The 25250-nt window shown below is 38.2% G+C and overlaps 2 long non-coding RNA genes across 2 annotated transcripts in view; both read right to left on the bottom strand.

Annotated features, from left to right (window-relative positions):
- The window catches only part of LOC148224642 (uncharacterized), a 435112-nt gene that overhangs the window by 179565 nt on the left and 230297 nt on the right, over positions 1–25250 (bottom strand). The gene's annotated exons all lie outside the window — the stretch shown is intronic.
- Positions 20685–25250, bottom strand: part of LOC148224643 (uncharacterized) — a 92434-nt gene continuing 87868 nt past the window's right edge. Inside the window, exon 3 of the long non-coding RNA XR_015800746.1 lies at positions 20685–20821. This is a non-coding gene — a long non-coding RNA (uncharacterized LOC148224643). The remainder of the gene's footprint in view (positions 20822–25250) is intronic.

Genomic DNA, 25250 nt, shown 5'->3' with positions numbered 1-25250 from the left:
AACTTTACACCAACGAATCTGAATTGTTTTGTTTTCAATTCACCAAGCTCAGTGTATATCCTACAAATTTACAGAGGTAAATAACATTCTTCATGAAGCTCAGCATCAATTTCATCAATACAGGACTCCCAACACGAGCAGATTGCTCCATTGAATTCCACTTTTTTGTAAGATGAAGTGTGTTTCCTCAAAAAAAATTCCAAATACTGTTTTTTTTTTTTCTTTCCCTGATGGCATATTTTCTTCAATCATTCAAACAAATCTATGTGTGGTACCTTCCAATTATTTTGTTCAGCATCTCTCATTCTTATGTACGTTTCAATCAATTTCTCCTATAATTACCTCTATTGTCAGAACACACAAAATTAAAACCTGAATGAATGAGCCTTGTAGTTCAGCAACAGTTTTATTCAGAAACTACTTTTTTGGTGCTGAATGAGTGTAGGATGGTAAAGTATAAGAGTAAAGCTGATGCCACTGTTGATTGCCTTCAAATGGGATTGTTTTATTCAGCATGTGCCTCCTAGACTCTACAGTTTTCCACAAAGAAAATAAAGCTGACCTTAAAAAGCACATAATTTTGAGTTACAAACTAATGTCCAGGTCTTATGTCTATTTTAGGTCAAAGATTTGGTCTTTACACTGTATTTTTTGGGGGGTTTACAAAAAAATATGATTTCCAAACAGCACTGGGGGAAAGGAGGAATGTGCTAAAATGAAAAAACAAATGTCTTTTGTTCCCTTCACTCATCTCCTTTGTTAAGGTCCTTCCAGTGCCTGTTAATTAATTGCTGTGATTGAGGTCAGGTTTGAAGATGATACGGGGTTAATTTTAGACTCTCTGGAGTGCAGCCTAAGAAACTCATTACTGCTCCTGGCTCTGGAATGTCAAGTTAGGCAGACCTATAATATCTCAGGCTCTCAAGGATATTGACCTTGCTGTAAAGAGCTGCCTTGGCCTGGGTGGTGGAGGTCTCTGCTTACAGAACTTCTTAAATTTCTTTGCTTCTGTTGCCAGATTATAAATTACAAGTGAGAGCTCAGTGTTTCTAATTAGTCTGGTGTTCTCCAGGGGGGCTGGTGAATATAATGCAGCAACACATGTAACTAACTACCACTCAATGTGCTTTTAGCAGAAAGCCAATTAAAAAGAAGAGAAAAAGAAATATTGCTCTGTGCTTACTCCCTGCTCACTTCTTCAAAATTATTCAGTGAGTCTGATTGCTGGCCAGCAAGAGTCTCACTGATTCGAAGGTAAGTTTATACTTGGTAAGTTTATTATGAGGGAAGTTCATAATTAATTTTTGACCTGTGTTTTATTATGAACTTTTCTAGCAAGTCTGAAATATTTACAAACTCCACCACTTACAAAATGACAAGCAGTGAGAGCAACCACTTCTGATATATCTTGCACCAAGTCAGAACACTGTTTATAAAAATGGGATGTATCCACTTAAATCTATCAGGTCTTTTAGACACTGGTTTGGTTTGGGTTAAAAGTGCTACAGAAACACCAGGCCCTTGTATCTGAAAACTTCTATGGCCATACATGAAGAGATATAAAGTTCATAAAATGCCAGTTGTAAAAAAAAAAAAAAAAAAAAAAAAAATCAATGGTGACAATGCAAGCTGCAGTTAAGACTCTGTTCATGACAGACACTTCAACACAGAGCATTTGCAGCTCAAGTCCTCTGTGGCTTATGTAAAAAAGGTATTTCTTTGTTGATGAATTTTTCAGTGAGCAGTCATGCCACTAGTCCCTAAAACTGTCAGTGACTTTCATTAACCTGAATTTTGACAGAATTCAAGGCTGCAAAGGCAGCTCCACTGTATTTTTATAGAAAATCATCTGAAACAGCCAAACTTTAATCACATGCAATTCCTGTAGGCATGCTCAGCAAAACACCAAAAACAGGTACCCAAAAGAAGCTTTTAAAAAAAAATTATTGCCTTAAACTGGCTTCAAACATATGCCTTTGTATTTAAATCAATACACTTTATATTTCTCTATCCTCAATGAGGATTCACATTAGAGGGGATTGAAGTTGAACTCAGCAAGAGCCAATTGACTCCAGAGTATAGGTTAAGGTGCACTTAAAATGGAAAAAATATAATCTAATATTATTGATAATACAAGAAGTAAACTGAAATTGAACTTGATTCTGGCAGTCATATTCACACCAACAACGTATCATCCACAGGATAATGAGGATTCTCTTTTTAAGAGCTGATGCTTGGGTAATCAGATAGAGATAAATTATTTATGATTAATATAGTTGTGGTTACTCATTCAAAGTTCTCTCATTTCTTTTGCTGATACAGTAGCTACAGTTTAAACAGCAAGATGTGTTTGCCACTGGAAAATCAAAACATGGAAAGGAGATCCAATATTTATAAACTGAAATGATTTAAAGCCCCTGTGCTTCAACATGTGCTATCCCCCTCCCCAACAAGTGCATCTGAAGCAAGCTGTCAATCTGAGATGCAATAAAACAAGGCAGTGAGATTCTCTGACTTCATCTCAACTAAATTTACAGACAAACTGCCACATCAAGGCATCATCACTCCTCAGCCTGTCCATTTATTAATGCCATACAAGGGACAAAGAGCTTGATAGCCTCACTCCCATTGTGTGGCAAGCAGACAATATTTCTTTCAGAGATAATCCACAGACAATCTTTCTTTCAGAAATAATCCAATAGGACACTGCTCCCCTACTCCCAGCACTGCTTTTCTTCTCTGCCCACTCAAGACCCACTCTGCTGGCTGGGTTTGCATTTGTAATGTGGTTTTAGAGCAGCTGTGTGAGGTTTGAAGTCTTTGCTTGCCTTTAGTAATCACTTGCTGTTTCTGTTCTTCAGGCAGTTTGGGAGTGTTCTGATAGCATCAAACCTGCTCTGGCTCCAGAGTCCCATCTGGGGGATGTCTGATCCAGGCAACCAGACAAAACTTGCTCTAAAGGAAGTTCTGAATTGCACAAGGAGGAGTTTTACACAAACCACCTGAACCTACTGACCTTTCCCTACAGCATGAACTAATTCTTATCACAGGCATTATGGCACTGAATTCCTACCAGAAACCCTTAAAGGTAATAATAAAGTTCACTTTTTTCTAGATAGCCTCACCAGAGTTACAAGAATACATCTTTTATTGCACAAAAGCAGCAGAAGTTTCATCCAGTTTTACTGTTTTGCAACGTTAAGGTGTTTGGACACAAGGTGTTATTAATGCATGTTTAGGGCCCTATTACACCACCTCTACCCTCAAAAGCCATCCTTGTCCGTGTGACAAACAGGGAGGTCACACACAGGATTTGCCTGAATGAAGATCAGTTGCAGGAATTAAATGACTCGAGTGTACCACAGCTAGCATCCAGGAACGTTACCTTTTTATTTAATTACTTTGGAAAATGCTAATCAGCTCCAGTATGGAAAGTCACCAGGGAACTGCAAAATTCTCGTGCAGTCAGAAGAACCAATTTGGATCCCATTGGTTTCCGTTTCAAAAGTAATTATTCTCCAGTTTTATTGCAAATTGCTGCTTTGCAACAACAAAGCTGAGCATTTGAACTTCTTTACAAGTGCAGTTGTGAAAACAGAACGGGGGAGACCATTCACAGCTGCTCAGCTCTTCTTGCTCACTATTTTGAGGGGCAGCTGGAATTCTGCTCATAACCAGGCAGAGCAAGGAAGGGTTTTTCTGTTCCCTCTTTGCTGATTCCTGCTCTTCCTGACAACAAAATGCTGCATCCATGAATGCAAACATGTACACAAAACTGCCTCTTACAGATTCAGATATAAGATACCACCTGAAAAAAACCTCTAGGAATGCAAACTAAAGCACGGGTTTGACCTTTTTGTTTTAATATTTAGCTTCAATATCATAATCTCACATGGAAACAGAATCCACCTCTTTTATTTTACACTGAAAGGATCAGGAAGCTGACTGCAGAGTGATTGCAGACTCTTGTAACAGGAATTAATTCCCAGTCAGTGTCTTTAGCTGTGATACCTTCCCTGGTGCTGCCACCAAAGGATTCCTTTAGCCCTCAACCTGCTCTCTGACACAGAGCCACTATCCTGCCATGGATCCCACAGGATGGACATCTCTGCCTGAGAGTAATTACTGCCCTAAAAAACTTTGAAATGTGGAGTGGCACAACAAGAAAAAAAAGACTCTTTTGTAACATATTAAAATGGTTCCATAACCTGCTTCTGTCACATGGCATCTGTAAATTGCTATATATTTATTGGGAATTATTTTTTTAGTTGCCTTAAATATAATTAGCACAAAAAATATTTACACAATTTTTTGTTTTTTAGAGAAGAAAAAATTAAGCCAGAGAAATCAGTCTGTATCTGAACCATGAAAGCCTGTAAAATACTTTTACATGTCACCATTTGCTAGAAACTCCAAAGTTTACCCTCCAACATAATTAAGGTCTAATTGGGGATGTGAGGCACTGGGAATTGCAGCAAAACCAGCAGAGGTTTAAGGATAAGGAGTGCAAGGATATCTGCTGCCCCAGGACAGTAAGGATAATATGCCATACGTACTTGACATATTCTGCTTGCCCAAGGTTGTCCAGAGGGGCTGTGGAGTCTCCATCCTTGGAGATATTCCCAAAAATATGGATGTGGTCCTGGGCAACCAGTCCCAGGTGACCCTGCTTGAGCCCAAAGACCCCAGAGGTGCCTCCCAACCTCACTTCTTCTGTGGGACACATGGAAGGCAAAGGCTTTAATTTGAACATATGCAAATATGCAAATCACATACCATTACTTGGTTACAAATTGCATCCATCTTTATAATTTCCAGTCCACTTAGTTGACTTCACTCACTCAGTTTGTGGAATTTTTAAAGACAAACCCAAGATGACAAAACACCTCGAGCAACAGGGAACTAACAACATCCCGTGTTCAGAATTAAAAATTCTTGATTAAATTTAAAAGATTTTAAGGGATTAAAAGTGGGTGTAGAACAAAAATAGAATTTTAGCTGATGACAATAGCTGCCCAACTGTAATAGTTTGGGTAATCACTTGATTATCACAGATAATAGTGTAAGATACTAGTTGCCCAACTATGATCTTAGTTTGCTGCTAGTGATGAAGTATAAGTTGCACTAAAAAACAGTGAAGAATAATTAACCTCAGCTGTACAAGAAATTATGGATAATTTTTAGTATTATTTTCTGTCAGTACAACACAATCTCATTCTGATATTTAGATCCTACAGGAAAAATCATTGTACTGATTTCATAGTGCTGCAGAATCACTATCATTTGGTCATTTTTTTAATACTTAGCTACTGGTAAAGTTTTGCAAAAGGAAAGGGCTTATAACTAAAATTATGATAAGAAAAAAACCGTTTTCCTGAAGTGGGTTATTTGGGAAGATGTAGGGAATGTGATCATTAATCAGCACTATTTCTAATGAATTTATATTCTTTTGAGACATTTCACTATGTTGCTTTTATAAGTTTGTAAGTCCAGAAAAAGCCTCTTTGATGTTAAACTAGAGGCTAGAAAAAGATCTTTTTAATTCTGCTCTATTAAATGCTGTAAAGTGCTGTACATTTCCCCTTGGAATTGCTAAGTTTTGGCTCCCTTGTCTCCATTACATTCCTTTTAAAGGTACAAAGGGCTCACTGATGGATGGCAAAAACGATTAGAGGCACTCCAAGACTTCCCCCTTAAGAAATGAGCAGGCTAAGATTGAGATGTTTATAGATGAGACAAATAAGGGAGGACACTCCAGAACTTTACACAGTAATGAATGTTGTAAAAAAGACAAATGGAGTGGAGGTGCTCCCATTTGTCACGTCTCATAAGAGAGGAAGAATGCTTACTTGAATGGCACTGAAATGCAGCAGATAAAGGATTTTTTTTTTCCCTCCCAAAAACAACAGGTAGGAGTAAGGAGATTGAATTTTATTCCATTAAATTCTTTGAAGTGTCAGATTTGAAGTTGAAAATTAAAAACCTGGATCTTCTGAAGTAACAGCTCAGAAAAATTAAATGCTCTTCAGAGGAATTGAAAACTTGTCTTGTATTTCCATTTTCATTTAGTAAGGACAAAAAAAAAGGAAACATCTTAAGACTGAGCATGTTTCTGAACAAAATTTTAAATGTTTCACTCAGAAGAAGCTGAAGCATTTTCATGAAAGAACTTATTTGGATTTTTCTGCTCAATAAAATTTAAATTGTTAGATCTTCATATATAAAACTTGAGGCAACTGAGTTCTAGGTGAAATATTTGCCAGCCATTTTTACTCTGAGCTAGAAAAAAAACCTATTTCTACTACATATTTTTACAATCAAAAGACAAAATGTAAATGGAAGGGATGTAGATTTTTGGATTAATTAAAAACAGTGGTTCTAGGTCAGAAAACAAGAATGCTTCTTAAATCTTTTGCACCTGTGCCTGATAATCAGACTAATTAGAACACTGGACTAAAATTGCTGTTATTTTAGTTTATGCACTCCTGAATTCACAGCTCTTACATGTTTTCCTAATGTTATTTTCTTCCCCAGAGAATTAGAATTCATTTTCTAGGATGAAAAAAGGTGCAAGACACAGTGCAAGCTGCTACCTGGTGAGAAGGAAGGTAAAAATATGTAAAGGGTTATTAAAATTCAAGCTATATAACTTATTCTCTAAACCTATTTTTCCATGCTTATATCAAGTTTACTATTAAAATAAGAAAGTAACCTTAAAGTTAGAAAATGTAAAATAAGCTGTGGCAGCATGCGGATTCACATCTTTCAACTGCATGAAAAATTTTGCTGTGAAAAATTCACAGCAAAACCAAAATAAATAATAACACACACATTCACACCTATTTCTTGTTTAGTGGAGAAAATAAACTTATTTAAAACCGTCCAAGCAAAATACTTTGTTTTTTAGCCTGAATAATTTACCAACCTTTCGCTGAATATTATTTGAAGTGGTCAATATAAACCAGAATTGTTTTATTTTGTATAACAGGGAAACCATTCACTTAGTTGGTAAAAAACAAACAATTCTTTACCAACCATTTGGGCTGACAACCAAGCACAGAAACAAGCACTGTGCACCCAACAGTATCATTTTGCACAAGAAATTTTTGATGCTCTCCAGCTAATGGTGTCATTAACAGCATGTTATGGCTTTAACTAAGTGTGGCTCCACTTTGTTTTGACTACCCTGTCATTATTAATTCATTTGGAATCTGCTGTAGTAATGCTGATCATAATGAATTCATTTTATATTAATGTGCATGTCATACTCATTATCATGGGGTTTCCCACTATAATTTTGCCTGAATGAGAATGAAACCAATTGCAAAAACAATTTGTTTGTTGTGATAATGTATTAGGAAGGAGTAACCTGCCTCCAGTTTCCACAGCACCAAGTGGCACGGGATGTGTGTCCCTTCACAGATTCCTTCAAAGGCATTTTTTCCTAATCACATTTGAGCTGCCACAGTAATCCACAAAACTGTGGGCTGCTAATGATGGCTGGTACACACAGGGTGGTCTTGCCTAAAAGTTCTTTCTTGTGTTTCTTAATGTTGCATTGCTGACATCATCTAAAAAAAAAAAAATCTGAAACCTTCCTGAGATATTTGCATGCATTATGGAGCTGTAATAATTTAAATTTTATTGAGAAATTCTCTCATGAAAATGCTTCAGCTTCTTCTGAACGAAACATTTAAAATTTTGTTCAGCAAGAAGGTCAGTCTTAATTTTTGTCTTTTTTTTTTTCTTGCTAAACAAAAATAGAGATATAAGACAAGTTTTCAATTCCTCTGAAGAGTATTTAATTTTTCTGAGCTGTTACTTCAGAAGGTTCTCTTCACACCTTGCAAACCCATGCTGCCATCACCAAGCATGGGGCACTCACCCTCCTGACACCTGATGTATCCATCTCCATCACACAGAAATCCAGAAAGATTTGGGTTAGGAGGGATAAATGAAGATCTCCAGCCCAACCACCTGCCCAAAACAGGGCTCACCTCAAAGCCTGACCCCATCATTCAGCATCTTGCACAGCTACACTCTGAACTTCCCCAAATACAGAGAACCCAAATCATCTCTGCACTCCTGCTCATTCAATATCAAAATTCAGCATAAAATCACAGAAAGGCTCACCTCTCTTTGGGCTCCAACTTGCCTTTTGACTTTAGTTCTTGAAAAAGAGAACATCAGCAGAAACATTTCCTACAGTCCACTGCCTGTGGAGTCCACATCTACATTAAAAACCTCTTTAGCTAAAAATGGCCAACCTTGATATTTTTTATATCCAAAATCCGGGGCTCTTCCAGAGGGTCAGTGCCTCCCTCAGCCACTTCCTGACAAGATTTCTCTGAATCGACTCACCCTGTTGTGAAGATATTTAAGGTCCCAGGACCAGTGGCTTCCCTGAAAAATACCCCTGAGGAGACCACAGGAGCTGTACTTGGGAACACACAAGATTATCTTTTCCAAAACAATGAAAACTTCCTAACAACTGCAGTCCTTGTGAAGATTCTGAATCTTAGTTGTGTTCATGAAAATGACAGTTTTGAACAACAGAGACAAAGACGTGGTTAGCATTTGGAAAGAAAAATAAAGGAGATGGACTGAAGTTTTCAGCCGTGCTCCATTTAAATGAGTGCATTCCAGCAACAGTTGTCCTTTGCAACAAATTATTTTTGTGCCAGTTATTATTGCCATGATCTTAAACAACTTGGATTGCTGCATTTTTTTGCCTTCCTGCAGAGCTTGCATTAGGACATGACTTCTACATGGAGCTGTTACAACACAATCACTGGAAGGGTGAATTTACAGATAAATAGATGCCATTAACATTGAAAATTTTCCTTCAAGATAAAAGGCGCACACGTTGTAATGTAAATCTTCACCGTTAAAGCACAGAGAATTAAAGCACATTTTAGAATCAAACCCCTGTCCCAATTCCCTGGAGAAGCTGTAGAAGTTTCCCATTACAAGTAATGGAGAAATCTGTTATAGCAGCAGTGGCCCAGTGCTGATGAAAAAGCAGGTCCTGCTGTCCCAAACACATACAAGTGGAGGAGCACACACACTCTGAATCCAAGGGTTCTGAAGACCAATCAACAATGCTTCATACTAAAAAATAAATCATTAGAAATCAGAAGTAAAGTGTAGCAGAAAAAAGACAGGGACGTTTACAACTGAAATGTAAAATAAAACTGTCTTTGCTTTATCCTTATTTTGGGCACATTTCTACAGAGTAATTTCACTTAGGGTGAAAGCCACCTCTGCCTCTTGCTGCAAACTCACACTTTCATCTAAGGCTGGTGCTTATTTGACCTCAGGCTAACAAGCCTGTTTACTGTCAAAAGAATTTTGATTATTTCCGTTTTATTTGTTGAGGAGATGAACAAGTGAGTACCATACCCAACGCTGCATTTCACACACAGCCCAATATATGGGAGACGTGCTCTCAGCCTCCCTGGCTCTGCAGCAAAACAATTTCTAATCCCAGCATAAACCAGCCTGTCCTGAACCCAAGAATTACTCACACCCAAGGGCCTGACCTCTCCTGTGTCAGAGCAGGCATCTCTGACTGCAATTTTCTTAACTGGTTCAGAAGAGCCTTAATGTTCAGAAAGCACCAGCAAGGGTTGTATGGAAAAGACGATTCTGCCTCAGGGAAGGTTTGGTTGATTTGTTGTTTTGGGTTTTTTTATGTAGAAACCTGGGCCCAAGCTTGGGCATGGGGCTGCTCTCCCCCCAGCACAGATTCTCAGGCAATTCAAGGAAAAGATATTAAATAAAAGTATAATTCAAATTACGTCAACTCTTCCATCAGACAATTTGCATCCACCCTGGTTTTGGGCTGTTTCTTGACCTGTTTGTCCTTCTCTGATCATTTAAGCATTTCCTCCAAGCTCTCAGCTTCTGCATATCCCAGAGGTGCCCCACCTGCCCTCCAAGCCCCAAAAGCAGCTCCTGCTCCCCCTGCAAGGCTCAGGTGCCCCAGCCTTGGGCTCTCAGTTGGTTTCAGAAGATAAGAGCTATGAGATTATAAAACTATGGTCAGGCTTTGGCACTCACCTAAATTCTTAATGCTTCAAAATAATAAGATGTGCAAATGAAATTTTTTTACTCTTCCAAAATAAGGTTTGCCTCAATTTCAGAAAAAAAACCAACAACAGCAAACCCAAACAACCCCCCCCCCACAAAAAAAATACAACAAAAAAACCCCAAAACGACAAAAACAAGAACAAAACAAACAAGCAAACAAAAACAAAACCCCACCAACATAAACTGAGTGTTTCAGCACAAACTCTGGGCATTTCAGAACTCCAGAAAAGCTTTCCAGTTTCAGGTGCCCCCCCACTGCATGCTTCTGAAGACCCTAAAACTGCACAGATAATTGCAGAAAGTTTCACAGTAGTTTGCTGCAACTTCTCAGAAATTAAGCATAATTAAATTTAGACCACTTTATGAAAGGTAATCAGTACTTGGATAATTTTCTTTTTCAAAACCATGAGTGGATGTGTTTGTAAAGCTTAAGTCGAAGTTTTGCCACAAGTAACTAAGTCCAATAGAGAGGATGATTGCTCAATACAAAGAGTGAATTTATTTGACTTACATTATGCAGAAGGTCAGACCAAATCTTCAAAGAGGTTTCTTTTTCTCTGCAAAAATCAATAATTCTATTGGCCTCCGAGGCAAACAATAAATGTGTCTGAGAAAGGCAAACACCTCTTTAACTTTTGAATTATTTATTTTAAAAATACTCTATCTTCATGTGGATGATTTTGTGAAGCTTTTAATGTGCAGTTTCTGAAGATGTAAATTAGAAAGGGGGAAAGAAACAAGAAACTATTGGGGAAGACTGGGATTTTGAGATTTTTCACAAGAAAATTTCAATAATAATAATAATAATAATAAAAAGAAACAAGCCTGTGAAAGTGCTTCTTTTTTTTCAAGGAGGTAAGATATTGTTAGTCCCCTAATCAAATGTCAGATTTTAATTTAACCCTCAGACTCGATGTCACAAAATACTGCAAGACTAGTGCTGAAATCTGTGTTGAATTAATACCTAGAAGCAGAGGTCAAAGTAAGATGTACTAGATTAAATAACAAAATCAACAGAGGGCTACTCCTATTACATGTTTTAGGTACTTTAGTTTATATAGGATACACAATGTCTTCCTTTAATCCCTAACAAGAAAGGATTGTAGAATTTCCTTCAGCACTGCAGAAATTGCAATTCAATTTAAACCCAGCTTGTTAAGGCAGGCACAGAGCCATAATTACACCCTACACTGCTGCTTATTGTGCTGTGGCTGATTTCTGCTGGAGGAATGCATGTCATACAACCTGCAGCACACCCAACTAACATTCAGAAGACAGAACAAGAATGTTTAGTCATCAAACACACTCAGAAACAGTCCAGTGCACCAGCTTGGAAAAAACTTTACTTTCACTGTTCAGATTTCTTTTTTGCCTTCTCTTATCACTACGTGTACTAAACCTCCAAGGAAAATGCAGCAAAGTCTGATAAATTATAAAATGTAACATATTAAAAATATTACCTATGTCAGCTGTATTGTATTTCCCAAGTCTTCCATGGCAAAGAGGGAGCACAGCCCCTCTGGAATCCTTTCTGGTGACATGAGCACTGCATGTCTGGTTCTCAACCAGCCTTTCAACACTGATAAGTAACACAACTCTTTTTCTGTGAGTTCTGACATGAAGGTTCTAAAAAAAATTTGTCATGGGCAGTGCCCAGAAATTCCCAGGTTTATCCCAGCCTGACTGTGCTCTTGTATCAATAACTAAAATTCCAAACTTGTGATGCTTTACAAATGATTCAGGGCATTCTCAAATAGAGAATTCAGCTGAATTAGTCTAAAATGTTGGGATCTCATTTATTTATTACTGACTCAAGACTCATTAAGAATGCCAATTCCATCTCAGCAGATTTACATTTACAGAATTAGTGTGGGTTTGCTGCATTTGTTTGGAAAACACAAATCATAATGCAATATATGGGGAGTTGAACTTTACTCCAGCCCAAGACTTTTATTTTCCTATCTGTGTTCAGCCTCCCCTTAATTCCATGCCTTCCATGGTGATTCATGCTGCCTGCTAATGAGATCAAGAAAATCCTCTCTTGTTTATAGGATTTTTCTCTAGTGTCCTTCAACCTCTGTTGTTATGAGTACAAGTTCAAATTAATGCTCTGGACCTGACTGCTCTTTTTTAACCTCATTTTAACCAAAGGGGTGGGGGGGAGGAGGAAAAACAAAACAAGAACTCTATCCCATTAAAACCCTACAGGTCTGAAGTTCTTGGTTGCACTTCACCCATCACCAACAAGTCGCTGGCAGTGGATTCCTTCGTCCTTTTTGGATTTTAAACAATCTGATTAATCTTCTGCCTTAAAAAGGCTGATTTTTTTTTTTTTTTATCTACAGGTTGTCAGAGATGCTCAGATTTTTTCACATTTCAGATCTAGTACATTTTAAAGGCTAATTTTTAAATCTCACTGTGTTAGTGTATGTCATGGATATTAATGAAAAACAAGCTCACAGATTGAGTGGCTCATTTTACACACAGGCTGCTTTGTACAGGCAATACACTAAGAGTCTTCTAAATCCAGTCTCAATTATTTGTTCTATCACACATTCTCACTTCAAGGGTGTTGTAAAATTAGATTAATTACCAAATTTGGATATCCTGTATTAGCACACCTAAATCATCCCTGATGATGGTATCTTATGGTTCAAAAATGTCAGCCTGTATTTTTAAATTAAAAGAAAAAGTCAAAACAACCGAAACAAAATCAAAATAAAACAAACAACAAACAAACCCTTCCAAAACTAAACAAAATAAACAAACATGTTATTTGAACTGTGGAAAAAACACCCCCAAGCCACATGAAATTATATAAACATTGAGTAGATGGAGCTACAGAGAGCCTCTGCTGCCTGCTTAAGACAGCTGGGGTGAAATCTATTATATATATATTATATAACATAATTTCAGAACATTTTTGATTGCTATGCATCACAGCTAGACTACAGGGAAAGTGTGAACTCCCATCAGGGTTTTTTTTTATTATTTATTTTATTTTACATGGGATTTTTTAATTTTTATTTTGTGACTTAGACAGATGGCTCTGTGGTGACTGGAATCAGAACGTAGCTTCAAGTTTTATTTCCTATAAAGGGAAGGGTGACTTTTACTTTCAGGACTAGAAAAAAGAGCATTTGGGTGTGACTGTGTGCCTCAGAGATCCTAAAAAACACCATGTACAGCCCTAAATACATGTACAATGATTTCCTGTTTCAATCCAGCCCTGGGAGTTTGTCTGAATCCCCCTGTCTCAACACTAAGCCTCGGGAACTGGGATGAGCAGGTCTGGTAGTGCAATATATCTCCTCAAAATCTTCCATAAGTAGGTTCTTTTAGGATTTAAAGTTCATACAGTCTGTCTTCTGGGTGGACTTTGAGTGAGAATTATATCTTTTTTTTCCTGTTTCAATCTTTTAGTTCCTGTAATGGAAAGTTTGTGCTAAAGCCGCTATCCAGTGACTGAGGAAAAAAAGTCACACACAAAGTGAAACATTCTGTAATTTGTTCCCTTGACAAAAAATATTGTCACTATCTTCCATTTCAGACCACAAATGGCTGCTTCATTCATTCATATTGTGCTCCAGTTTGATTTTCCTGGGCCTTAAGAACACAGTTAACAGGAATGTAAATTGAAAGGGAGTATCCTTTTTATGTTGCTGACTGAGATGCTCTAATATGATGATGTGAATCCAGCTAAAAATAATGAGATTAGGCTCAAGTGACTGACTGGGTCAAAAAGTACACTTACTTTATTCTCTATTTCTGCTATAAAAATGGAATGTGCTGAGAAAAAGTGAAATAAAAAAAAATAAAAAATGAAAGCACACCATGTTAATCACGAGAGCCTTACAGTAATCCCCAGGGCTGATTAGCTTTCAGTCCCTTTCTGTATCATTTGACTCCTTCTAATAAGATTAAACCAGGCTTTTTTTACTTCTCATCATTATTCAAGAGGTCCTGTTGACTATTCACCTCTCTCGCACTGTAATTCAACAGTGACTTTCGATGAGTTGTGGACCCAGCTTTAAATAAATCTCACCAACCACATCTGAGCCACGTACAAGCAGTGAATTACTGCCAACTACACCAGTGGTCACATTACTGTCACTTGTTAGGACCAGCTCTAATCTCTTAGCTCTGTGCAATCACCACTTGTCTAACTCACGACTGAACATTCATTCTAATGAATGAGCACAGTTATTTTAAATGTGCAAACCCCAACAATTACTGTTTCCTCTCCCTTAACCTCATCACACCAAAGGCAACGTTGCTTATTTCTGACCAGAAAGACACAGAGCACCTTGCATGTCAGTGACTAGAACTGAAAATCACCCAGGGTCTGTGGCTCCTGGTCCATGTGATGAAGGTAACTCAGCTGAGCATGAGTTCTCACAGCCCACTAAGTGGCTTTTCTACAAATGTCCCCTAAATCATCATGGTGTGGTCACTTCACCAAGCTGGCATTCAAGCCCTGCTTGTTGTGTAATCTTTTGGATGCAGCACACACCTTTTCCCTTTACCTAATCCTACCCAACCAGGGTCACAGAAAGTGAGATGTACTCCCAAACTAAAAGGATTAAGATTAATTAAACCTGGCTTGCAGATGAGGCTGCACCACAACCTGAATGAGGCAAACCCTGAAGGGAGCTGTGGCCTCTTGTCAAGATAGACTTGACTTTGGACTCTTCACAAAATGTGGGGGAAAAGAAGGTGCCCCATCAACACCTGGGGACTGTTTAAATTCATAGAAAAGCTGATTTTTTTTTTTTTTTTTTTTTTAATTAGCCATTAGATTCAGACCCCTGAGGAAATGCCCCATCTACTGCCTCACTGGAACTGCTCACTTGCTTTTCATCCCATAAAGCCCACAGACTTTGGGTGATTTTCAGTGGGCAAACTCCTTCAGTGCCAACACCTTTACAGGATGAAGTGCAGCTCTGCTATAACTTACAAAACTGAGCTTTAAAAAGTATTTTCAGAAACACTTGAAAGGTACAAGAGAGAATCCCAAACATTTATACATCAAATAGTTTCCACCTAAGCAGAAAGTGACTACAGCTGTACAACTATAGAGAAGTTTACCAAGAAATAAACATCACTCTTTTTCAGCCTCTGTATTGTATTGAGAATTGCCCTTTTCCATGTTAATATAAATTGCCTTACTTAAAAAAAAATAAAGAAGTTTAAGAATAAAATTAATCTTCTTTTAGGGCTTTTATAACAAACAAATCCAACCCTTTACCCGCATGCTTGCCTACAACAACTGAGCAGTAAATGAATATGCTCAACAACAAAAAAAAATCCACAACCTAACAACCCCCCAAATCTGATATTGCTCCACAGGACATCAGACTCATTAATCCCTGAAACATAATTAAAGCTTTCAGGGCAGATGATTAACAGCTGTATCAAACAAACTGTTGGACCCCTGTATATCAGCTGAGAAGAATTTCATGTCTTCTCTTAATCTTGCCAAGCACTTGCTAGATAAGCACGGGGTATTAGATTCACCTGTTACTATTTCTGTAATTCATGATGTTATCGAAATTGTTTTCTCCTAGGAAAGCACCTGCATGAGACAGTTTTATATCCCATTTCTTCAGGCTTTTTATAGTTTTTTTTTTACTTTTTGTCTTGAGCACCTGCTTAGATATTCAATCACTCTCACAAAATAGGTAACTTCTCTATTATTGCTTGGTGTTTCAACACCATTCTTAAGAACAGAGAAGGCAATTTATAGTCTCATTATATCTGATATTAATATTCTTACTGTATGTCATACTGGGCACAAAAGAGTAAGGAGAACATTTAGTTTATCACAAATCCATCCTTGAGAAAACTGCTTTTATCCTAAGGATATCCAAGCTGAAAAAGGAAAAGTAGCATTAAATACCCAAAGAAGTAACATTACTACCACCACCTACTCTGCTGTGGTGGGCATCACCTTGTTCACATTTCTTAACAACTATCATAAATAAAATTCATTTCTTCACTTGTGTATCTCACTTACTGCTGCCTGAAAAATAAAATATTGTGGTTCTGTTGAGTGCCCAGCACTTTTTTAAAAAATACGTGGGCATTTTTAAACTTCTGAAAATTTGATAAATATTTTGGCTCCACGTTGAGAAGGGTTGTATTTAATAACACATTTAAAAATAAATGCTGACAAATGCAAAGCCACCTCAGCCTCTCCTTCTCTTCTGTCCCTGTGAGATGGGATCTGAGCTGCACTCCCTGACCTCGAGCATCCAGACTTTCACCATCCCTCAGGCTCAGTGCATCAAACATCCAAAATCTGCTCACTCCTGACCATGCCTGCTGGTACCCACAGAGCTGCAGAAGGGTTGTGCCAAATGCCTCCCCTGCTGCCAGAGCTCTGCCACCTCCCCAGGTTTAGGCAGAAACGACCCCGAAGCAGGAAGGATGAGGAGCTCCCAGCTGCATGAGCAGCTCCAAGGTGGCTCTGCCTGCAGGCAGTGGCTGAGGCCGCATCACACTCAGCAGGACACACAACAGCTTCACCTCATGGTTTTCTTAGAATAACCCTTCACAAAAGGCCATGGAGCCACTGGCATCCACAGCAGAATAGCTACATGTATTTTCCCATATGCATAACATCACCCCAGATCCCTGGGGCTGATCTTTGGATGAGGAGCTAATCAAGGATTTTCTATTTTGAGCCAGCAGCAGAAAATTTGTAGCCAATCTGCGGGCAGCGTTCTCTTGCTTCACTTTGTAAGACATAAAACTGGCCTTAGTTCATATTCTAATCCTGTTCTGCAGTAATTCTACCCCCAGTCCCAGTGGGGATGTATTGGGGATGTATTCAGCAGTTATGCCATGAATTTGAAAGTGCATCCATTTGTGTGCCTAAGAGTATCACTGCACTATTGTGAACCACAGCTATGTAAAAATCTAGGGTCTTTTTTGTTAATCAGAAGAGTTTACTTTATGGACATTAGTAATTACACCAACTTCTTATTTTTAGCTTTTTTATTGCTCTTTTTTCACTCTTTCTATGAGTGAAACTTCTTAAATCTGTAGGGTTTCTATCCTGTAAAGTACAGTATGATAGAGAGCATGGCAAACCATCAATTAGTTATAAATAAAAATACACAGTGTTGATTAAAAAACACAAGGATTTAAATTAATGCTTTACAATTATTGTGAGCTGGGGGACAAAGGTAAGAGGAGCACAGCAACAGGAAGTTCAGGGTTATTCCTGCAGTATTTACTTTCATGCATACCACACAATGTTCCTTGTACTCTACAGGAAAATATAATATGCAACCACAATAAAATGCTACTGCAATATTAGACTTTGCAAAGAAGGTCAAGCACAAATGCCTTCTAACTAAAGGAGATGGTTTTAATTATTAATCCTTATTCTGTGTTAAATATTTTAAAAACTATAGAGCTGGTGAAAAGTGTTTTCTTACTGGTCTGGGTTCTGGGTTTGGTTGGTTGTTTTTTTTAAATATCAGAAAAATACAGCTTTAAAATATCCACAAATTATAACCAGTGCTACTGCTTCTAACAGAACATTGGGGGGTTTTTGTCTTTGAGAGAAAGGTTTACAAAATCATGATATTTTAGCTTCATTTTCTTCTTGTTCCAGGGGTGGCCTCCCATCCTGAGCACTCAGAGTGCTCAGTAGCACTCCTACCCAGGGGAAGACTTGCCACGAAACCACTTAAAAAAAAAAAAAAAAAGCTTTTAATTTCTCCTAAGACTGCAGCCATTCCCTGGAACCCTGAATATAAAATCAAGGTGTGATCAATGTCCTGCCAAGCAGCCAAGGGTGTGTTCAGCTGCCTCTGGGGATGCTGGTGGATAAATGCTCGTTATCTCTGGCTGAAGGATTTTGGGAGGCTTCTGCAACACTGGACTCTGCTAAAAGCTCACCAAGGCCACCTGGAGAGCAGCACATCCACAATTATCCTGTTGGGATGGGAAAGGAAACAACCCATATCTGCTGTAGCAAAATTGCAGAATGCAATCTCATTTTCTGGCATCACCTGGAAGGGTGGAAGTTTTGGAGCACAGCCTCAGGTGCAAAGCTTTATTTCCCTGGGAGGAGTCAGACCTATGGAACACTGTTTAATGCACCTGTATGCCCTGAGACATTGCAGTTTCTTGCTATTTTTAAAATGAAAATGTTAATAATGACCTACCCTACCCACTCTGATTGGTGTTACAGAGTTGCAGAGACAAAAAATTTTTATCCTCTCGCCTTTAACTCGTCTGCCTCCAAAATGGAGAAAGAAAATAGCTTTTTTTTCTGCAAGGATGAGAGCTGTCCCCTTACCTGCTGCACCCTCCTTTCCTCAGGATGCAGTAAAAATGATGGTCACAGCCTTGTTCTAAGCATATGCTCTGTTATTAGGGGAGTATGAATGCCTAAGCATTATTTTAACTTGCAAATGAGAGGATATAAAATTCTGCAAAATGAATCAGCGAGGATGAGAGAGGACAGAGGAGTCACTGTGAAACTCAGTGTTACACACAAAAGTACAGACAGCTGAAGAATGCCACAACTGGGAACCATTACAGTTGTTTTACTACCAGTAGTGATAATTTTTCACGGTAAAGGCATCACAAAGCTCTGTGCTCTCCCTGCTAAGGGTTTTTAAATGCAGAAGGCATTTTTACAGGGAGCAGAACAAATGCTACAGGAAGAGGAAACAGCTACAAAGAGCCTTGCTTTTAGTGAGACTCCATTGAATACAGAATGTTTGTTTCACAATAAAGCTCGGGACTCGTTAGTTACGCTCTTCCAGTGCTGATGAAAATATTGTCAGATCATTTCTTTGGGGAATGTGCATTAATCCAGGAGACAGCATCACATCTCTGAGTGAAAGCCTGACGGTGGCAGGGAGACAAGAGCTCCTAAAAACCACAACTCCAGGTGACAGAGTTATCTCAAAGCCTAAATCTTGTCAGCAGCAGAGGAGACGCTGCAATTACCGCAAAGCAAACAAAGACAACTTTTAAGCCGTGGAAGTTAACACGGCTATAAAAGTCAATATATTTACAAAGGGGAGAAGCAGAAAGAGATATAAAGGAAAGCCAGAGGGAGTATCAAACAAATTACACTTCAATTTTTATCCTGATGGTGATCAGTTACAGTAACACTGGGGTTATTTAGAGCTCTAAATACTGCTGTCACTTCCAATTGCCCTGACACATCCAGATTATACTCAATAAAATATTTTCCATGCCTGAATATTTCAGTTTAAGCTTTCTGCAAGGTTAGGACAAGCTCCTCCTTGGCTCCATATGCTTTATTTCACTGCACATTTCTACTGTAGTTCTGCATAACATTTTCCCCAAAACACTGACATTACATATTCCAGAAAGGGATAGAATTTACACAAGAAATCTTTTGTTACCACCGTATTGGGGAGGAAAAAATGGATTTGATGAAAAGCTTGCTTATCTAACCCAGCATGACCAAAAGAATTCAACATAAGTAAGCCAGCAGAAATTAGGAAAAAGAAATGTTGTGAGACAACTACCCTTATTTTGAAAGTATACAGATGTCTGAAAACTTGTGGATATACTTTCATTTAATCCTCATTTTTAATTGTACTTGGAAGTAAAGTATTAGAAGCCGTATATTTTGAATAGGTTAAAATGCAATAATATACATTTTTCTTTTCAAGGAGCTTTTAGCTTTGGAACTTTCCAGCTTGGTGGGCATGGCAGAGTGATGGGAAAAGGATATCACTTAGGATATAGAAAGATAATCTCAGGGGCAGAGCAGCATCACTTGCAAAATTATAAAATAGTAAAATCATAGAAAAATGAGAGAACTTCGCAAGTCTTTCTGAGGTTAATCAGTTCATTCCTACATTACTTTTGATGTTATTTTTGAAGATAACAACCAGACATTTCCCAGATTTTGAAATCTACCTCTCTCCCTCTCTTTTCCCCCTACTCTCTGACGTGTGGTGTTATTTGGGACACAATTCTAGAACTATTTAAAAACACCCCTGGATGTGCTGGTGAATTCCAGTGACATGAGGAAGGCTTCATGCCACTGGCAGATTAAATTTTATTTTCTTATTTGTCAAGTCATTTTCCTACTCTGACTTTATTAATAACACTCACATTCATTTTATGCTTTAACTGCTTTGTTTTTTAGAATCATGCAAAACTAAAGTATTTAGTGTGGAGGATTTTTTTTACTATTAATTGTGAGGGCAAAACAAATGCCCCTGTTCACACTGGTTCAATTTCACATTCATTTTGGATGCACAGGAACTTCAGTGCATTGCCTGGGTATGGAGAAAAACAAGAAATTATTTATCCTCTATGTTCATTCACACTTCTTTTGCTGCCTTTCTTCTGACTCATAGGTAGGTAGCTTGATCTGTCTTTGGTATTTTTTTTGGGGGGGAAGGGGGTGTGGCTGAACAAAATTTTTTTGTTCCAACTATGTCCACTGCTTCCAGTATGTTTGATGCAGCTGTGTACAAAATTAGAACGCTGTAACTATTTTGCTGTGTTTTATAAATATCTTCGTGCAGAAGCATGAAACACCTCTTCTACTAATAATCTATTTTTAATGGAAGTCTGCTCACCTGTTGATTGCAGGTGCTGATGTCCTGCTGAAAAGAAACAACTCTGCAGCACCAGGAGAAGCTGCAGCATCAGACACCAGAGCAGGCTCAGGAGAGGGATCACAGCAAATTCCAGTTGCAGAAATTCCTCAGGAGCACTGAAACACCACAGTCCAACTGTGAGCCAGGGAAAAGCACCATTTCCTTTGTTTCACAGTGTGTATCAACCACTGTTCTGCCATTTCCATCAGTTATCTTTATACAGCCACACATGCATAAATAGTAAAAAAAAAAAATACTGCTTGTATAAATGTTACATGTATTTTATACTTCTCAGATGCCTGAGCTGCTACCTCAGGAGATGCTGACAAAAAAATGGATGCCATAAAATTCTTTAGATTTTCAATAATTTCACAGGTCATTTAGTGTCTACTTTTGATTATTTTGTTCAAAAGAATGAATGATGAACCCCAGATATAAATATTTACTTCAGGTAATATCACAAATGCTTTTTTTGCTAGCTTTTCTAAACAAGCTGGAAGTAGAAACAGCTCCAAGTTATATTTCTGATCATGCTAAGTGAAAGTTTTCACTCCATGGGTGATACCAGAAGCAGGTTATTACTCTTTGCTACTGTTTGGTTAGACTGGTTCAATTTTCTGGGATTGTTTTTGCTTAGAAATACAGAAAAACATTTTTATCTTCTAATAGCTCCTGTCAGAGAAATCCATGCTACTCATGCTTAAAATTATTACCAAAACATCTTGGCACTAAACTGTCTGGACTGAAATAGTTTAGACAGGCATTATTCTGATAATTGTGATGCTAAACTTACTTACTTTGGGGTGCTAAACTTACTTGGGGGTGCACCCAAAAGTTTAATTCCTTGAGAACTGAAGTTCATACAAGAATACAGGAGACTACACCATGGTACTTTGAATATTTTCAGGAGGACTCTGTGGCTCTGTCACAGTGAAATGTACCTGCTAAAGTGTTACTTTAGTGACTCTAATTAAGTGTATATTGATCTATACATTGCCAAATTATCTTCCTACCTACATTATGGCTGTAAAATTAAAAAACCATTACAGCTCATTGCAAGTGACAGCATCGGCTTTTAAAATAAAAGATTTCATGCTAAATGAGAGGTTGTGCCAATTACCATCCACTTATTTGTTTGTTTTTTTTTTTTTTTTAAACACCTAGCTTGTCCCTTAACCACACCAACTTCTCCCCTGCAGATTTTAATTGATGGTTCCAGCCTCTAATTACCTGACTTCAGTAGAGTCCGGGCTGGGCTTGTAATATCATTTCGGTATTTGTTTTTAATTAGCCCAATTATTGGCAATTGACATCCACTTAACATCTTCTAAATCAGATGTGGTTGTTTCCCTTGTCGGGCTGATTTAGGCGAGAAGCCGAGAGCCTTTTGTTGCCTCCCTTCATCCTCAGCCCTGGTTCCTGGGCAGGGATGCTCCCCCTGTGCTCTCCCCATCCTCCCCGGGAAAAGGCTCCAGCCCTTGCTAGGGAAGTCTTTTCCCCTTAATCCTCCCCCTCTCTGCCGAGCCATTTGTCAGATCCCTCTTTTGTGGGACAGAATTCAGCCTCAGAAATCGGAGACAAGGACAGGGCTGAGGATTAGTGCAGACGGGATTGTCTGCTGCTCCAGCAGGAACAGAATTGCCTTTGACACAATTTCTGCCAGCTTTTTCTACCCCACTCTCCCCAACGCAATATTTGATTAATTAGAAAAGTTTGGGAAAAAAACCCAAAGAAACACAAAAAATGGTTAAAACCACAAAAAATTATAATCAATGCATATTTAGAGCAAGACTGTAAGACTGGCAAGTGAAATCACAACAGTCCTCAACCAGCATAAATTTAGGATTAAACACTTAGATTAAAGGTTTACCAATCTCTGCTGTAAGGTATCAGCACTGATAGATCTACAATTATATCATAAAGGACATGAAATTATTACATTAAGGACAGAAAGCCTGAACTGTATTGGCACAGAGTTTGAATGCCTCGTTTATAACAAGCCAAATGACCCAAACATGGATAGTAAGACATATTTTAGGGTATACTAAACTATTCTACAAGTAAAGCCAAGTTTCATTGTGTTTAAGCTCTGTATTCTTGATATCTGAAATTTCCAAGTTGTCAAAATCTTTGCAAGTGCGTTTCTACATATTGCCACCCCTCTTTGAAAGTGGTTGGTAACATGATCACAGAAATTCAACAGATGTACAGGAAAAACAATTTCTACACTGGCTAAAACCACAGGCATAAAGTAAGGCTTGACCTAAGACTTATTCATATTGATAAAGTAATTTCTATTAAATCTGCTGGATTCTGACTAAAGTTCCTTAAGAGCACAGAAGGCAGAGAATTGCATTGTCCTGCAGGTAGCTCATGTGGTGCCCTGTTAGTTTACAAAAGCTATATCAGACCTGGCAAACCATCACTGGAAGACAGCTATTTTCCCCAAAATTTGCTTTAAAGGAAGTTTTTATGGAAAGGAAGTTCTGGAAATATTTCCAAGGTGTCCTGCCAGGCTGGTCATTCTCAAGCTCCAAGTTCACACATCTGTGCTGAGCCCTGCCTATGGAGCATCCCCGAGCTCACATTAAATTTCCTAATTTAGGAGAAGTTGGCAAGCCCCTGTGCATCAGGGAAGAGCAAATGTCAGGTCACAGAGAAACAGGGGACTCCCAGGAGCTGCTGGCTTGTAGGATTTGGGAAGCACGAAGGGGCAAGGAACTGCTCAGAGCTGGGGGCTGCACAGAAGTGGCTGCAGAGCCATTTCCATGAGATTCCCCATCCTCTGTGAGGGAATGGGATTTGTTCTGCCGAGCTGAGCCTCTTCCCATGGTCAGGGGGCATTTCCTGGGAAGCTCAGCCCACTGGGCTGGAACTCCAAGCAGTGGGAAGCAGCACAACAGGCTGTGTGCTTCACAGGAACAGCTCACCATCCATCCAGTGACAGAAAGCAAAGGCAGCAGAAATCCAAGGACAGCAGGGAAAAAAAGGGACATTTGGACTTCTCAGGAGAGACAAAATAGCTCAGGCATCAAATGATGTTTCTGATGCAGATATCCCAACACACTTCAGACTCCCCCGTAGGGTAAACTGCAAAAGGCAGAAGAAACATCCACATTTCTCGAGATTTTATAATTAAAACAAAGACATAGGAACAATCTGAGACTGTGACATCCTGCTGTTCTGCCACCTATACTTTAAATACAACATACATTGTAACAAACATATAATAGGAAATATAAACCTACTTTTAAGTAGCTACTTACTTAATCATAAATAAAAAAAACTTCCTAGCAATCCTGATATTACTATAATAATAGTTTATTACTATAAAATTATTTATAATTTATTATTATAATTTTCATAATAATTATTAGTATATAATTCATTAGATTCGAACAATTTCCTGCGAAGAATTTTAAAAATATTAAAACCTAGTCTTCTGCAGTGAAATATTGCTTTGACCAATTTTTTACACAATGAAAAGAAAAAGCAAAAGGGAAAACAGAAAAAAAAATAGAAAAAATAAGGAGAGATCATCTGGTTCTTAAAATCATGAGAAAGCCATTTTGGCCCAGTTCCGATTGACAGAAACCTTCATAGCCTTTATGCAGATTAATAAATTTTAAAAGTTTAACATTTATTGCTCATTCATGCTTCCCAATAGTGAAGATTTCACTAATTATGTCCACTAAAAATGTATTACATTACATCCACCTTACACAACAGGATGTAGGTGTGTTTCAGTCTAATGCAAATATAGGGGAGATATATATATTTATATATATAAATATGAAGGTACCACTTTAACTATAGAATGCTACCCTTTAAGAGGAAAAGCAGTGAGAGCAGCTGCTGTTATTGAGAGCTGAAATGCTTCACTGAGATGTTTTACCAGTGGTTGTTTCTGTATCTGGGGGTTTGCATTTCCACAAGGCGTCTTCTTCTCAAGCTGGAGTGGAGAAACTGTGAATTCCCTCAGCAAGGGGTGAGACTGGGAAAAAATATTGAGGAAATTGAATGGGTGAGGACAGGATTTCTCCTTTGTGCAAAGGAAGTTTTTATTAGTTGTTTTATCTGCTTTTAATTAAAAATAGGGTCCAAAGCAGTTCTGACACTGACTTTCTGGGGAGTGTTCTAACTTATAAAGAAGAAATGTTGTCAGGAACTACAAATGGCATGGTTTGTTTAAAAAAAAAATAGGACCCAAAGGGAACAGCTAACACACCAAACTATTTTCAGCAGCTGGTAAATCTGTGCTATTCCACAGCAGCAATCTCCTTGGCAAAGTACTGAATATCCCTATTCAAACAAAACAGTTTATAGGCAAGCATAGAGTAATTGTTTCTTTTTAACTCAAATATCATGAAAATAGGACAATTAAATGCTTAAAATCCAGTGTATGCAAAATCAGAAAACACATCCATGATAAAATTAAAACCCCTTTTATTGCTTGAGATGCCAATCTCTCAAACAAAGGATTTCACACGAACAGGATTTCTCACCCTACTAATTTGGTAACAAACCCAAATGCCAGTGCAAATG

The sequence above is a fragment of the Sturnus vulgaris genome, chromosome 2, assembly GCF_052056855.1.
Source record: "Sturnus vulgaris isolate bStuVul1 chromosome 2, bStuVul1.hap1, whole genome shotgun sequence".
In the NCBI taxonomy this organism is placed as follows: domain Eukaryota; kingdom Metazoa; phylum Chordata; class Aves; order Passeriformes; family Sturnidae; genus Sturnus; species Sturnus vulgaris.
This window is presented reverse-complemented; position numbering and strand designations above follow the sequence as displayed.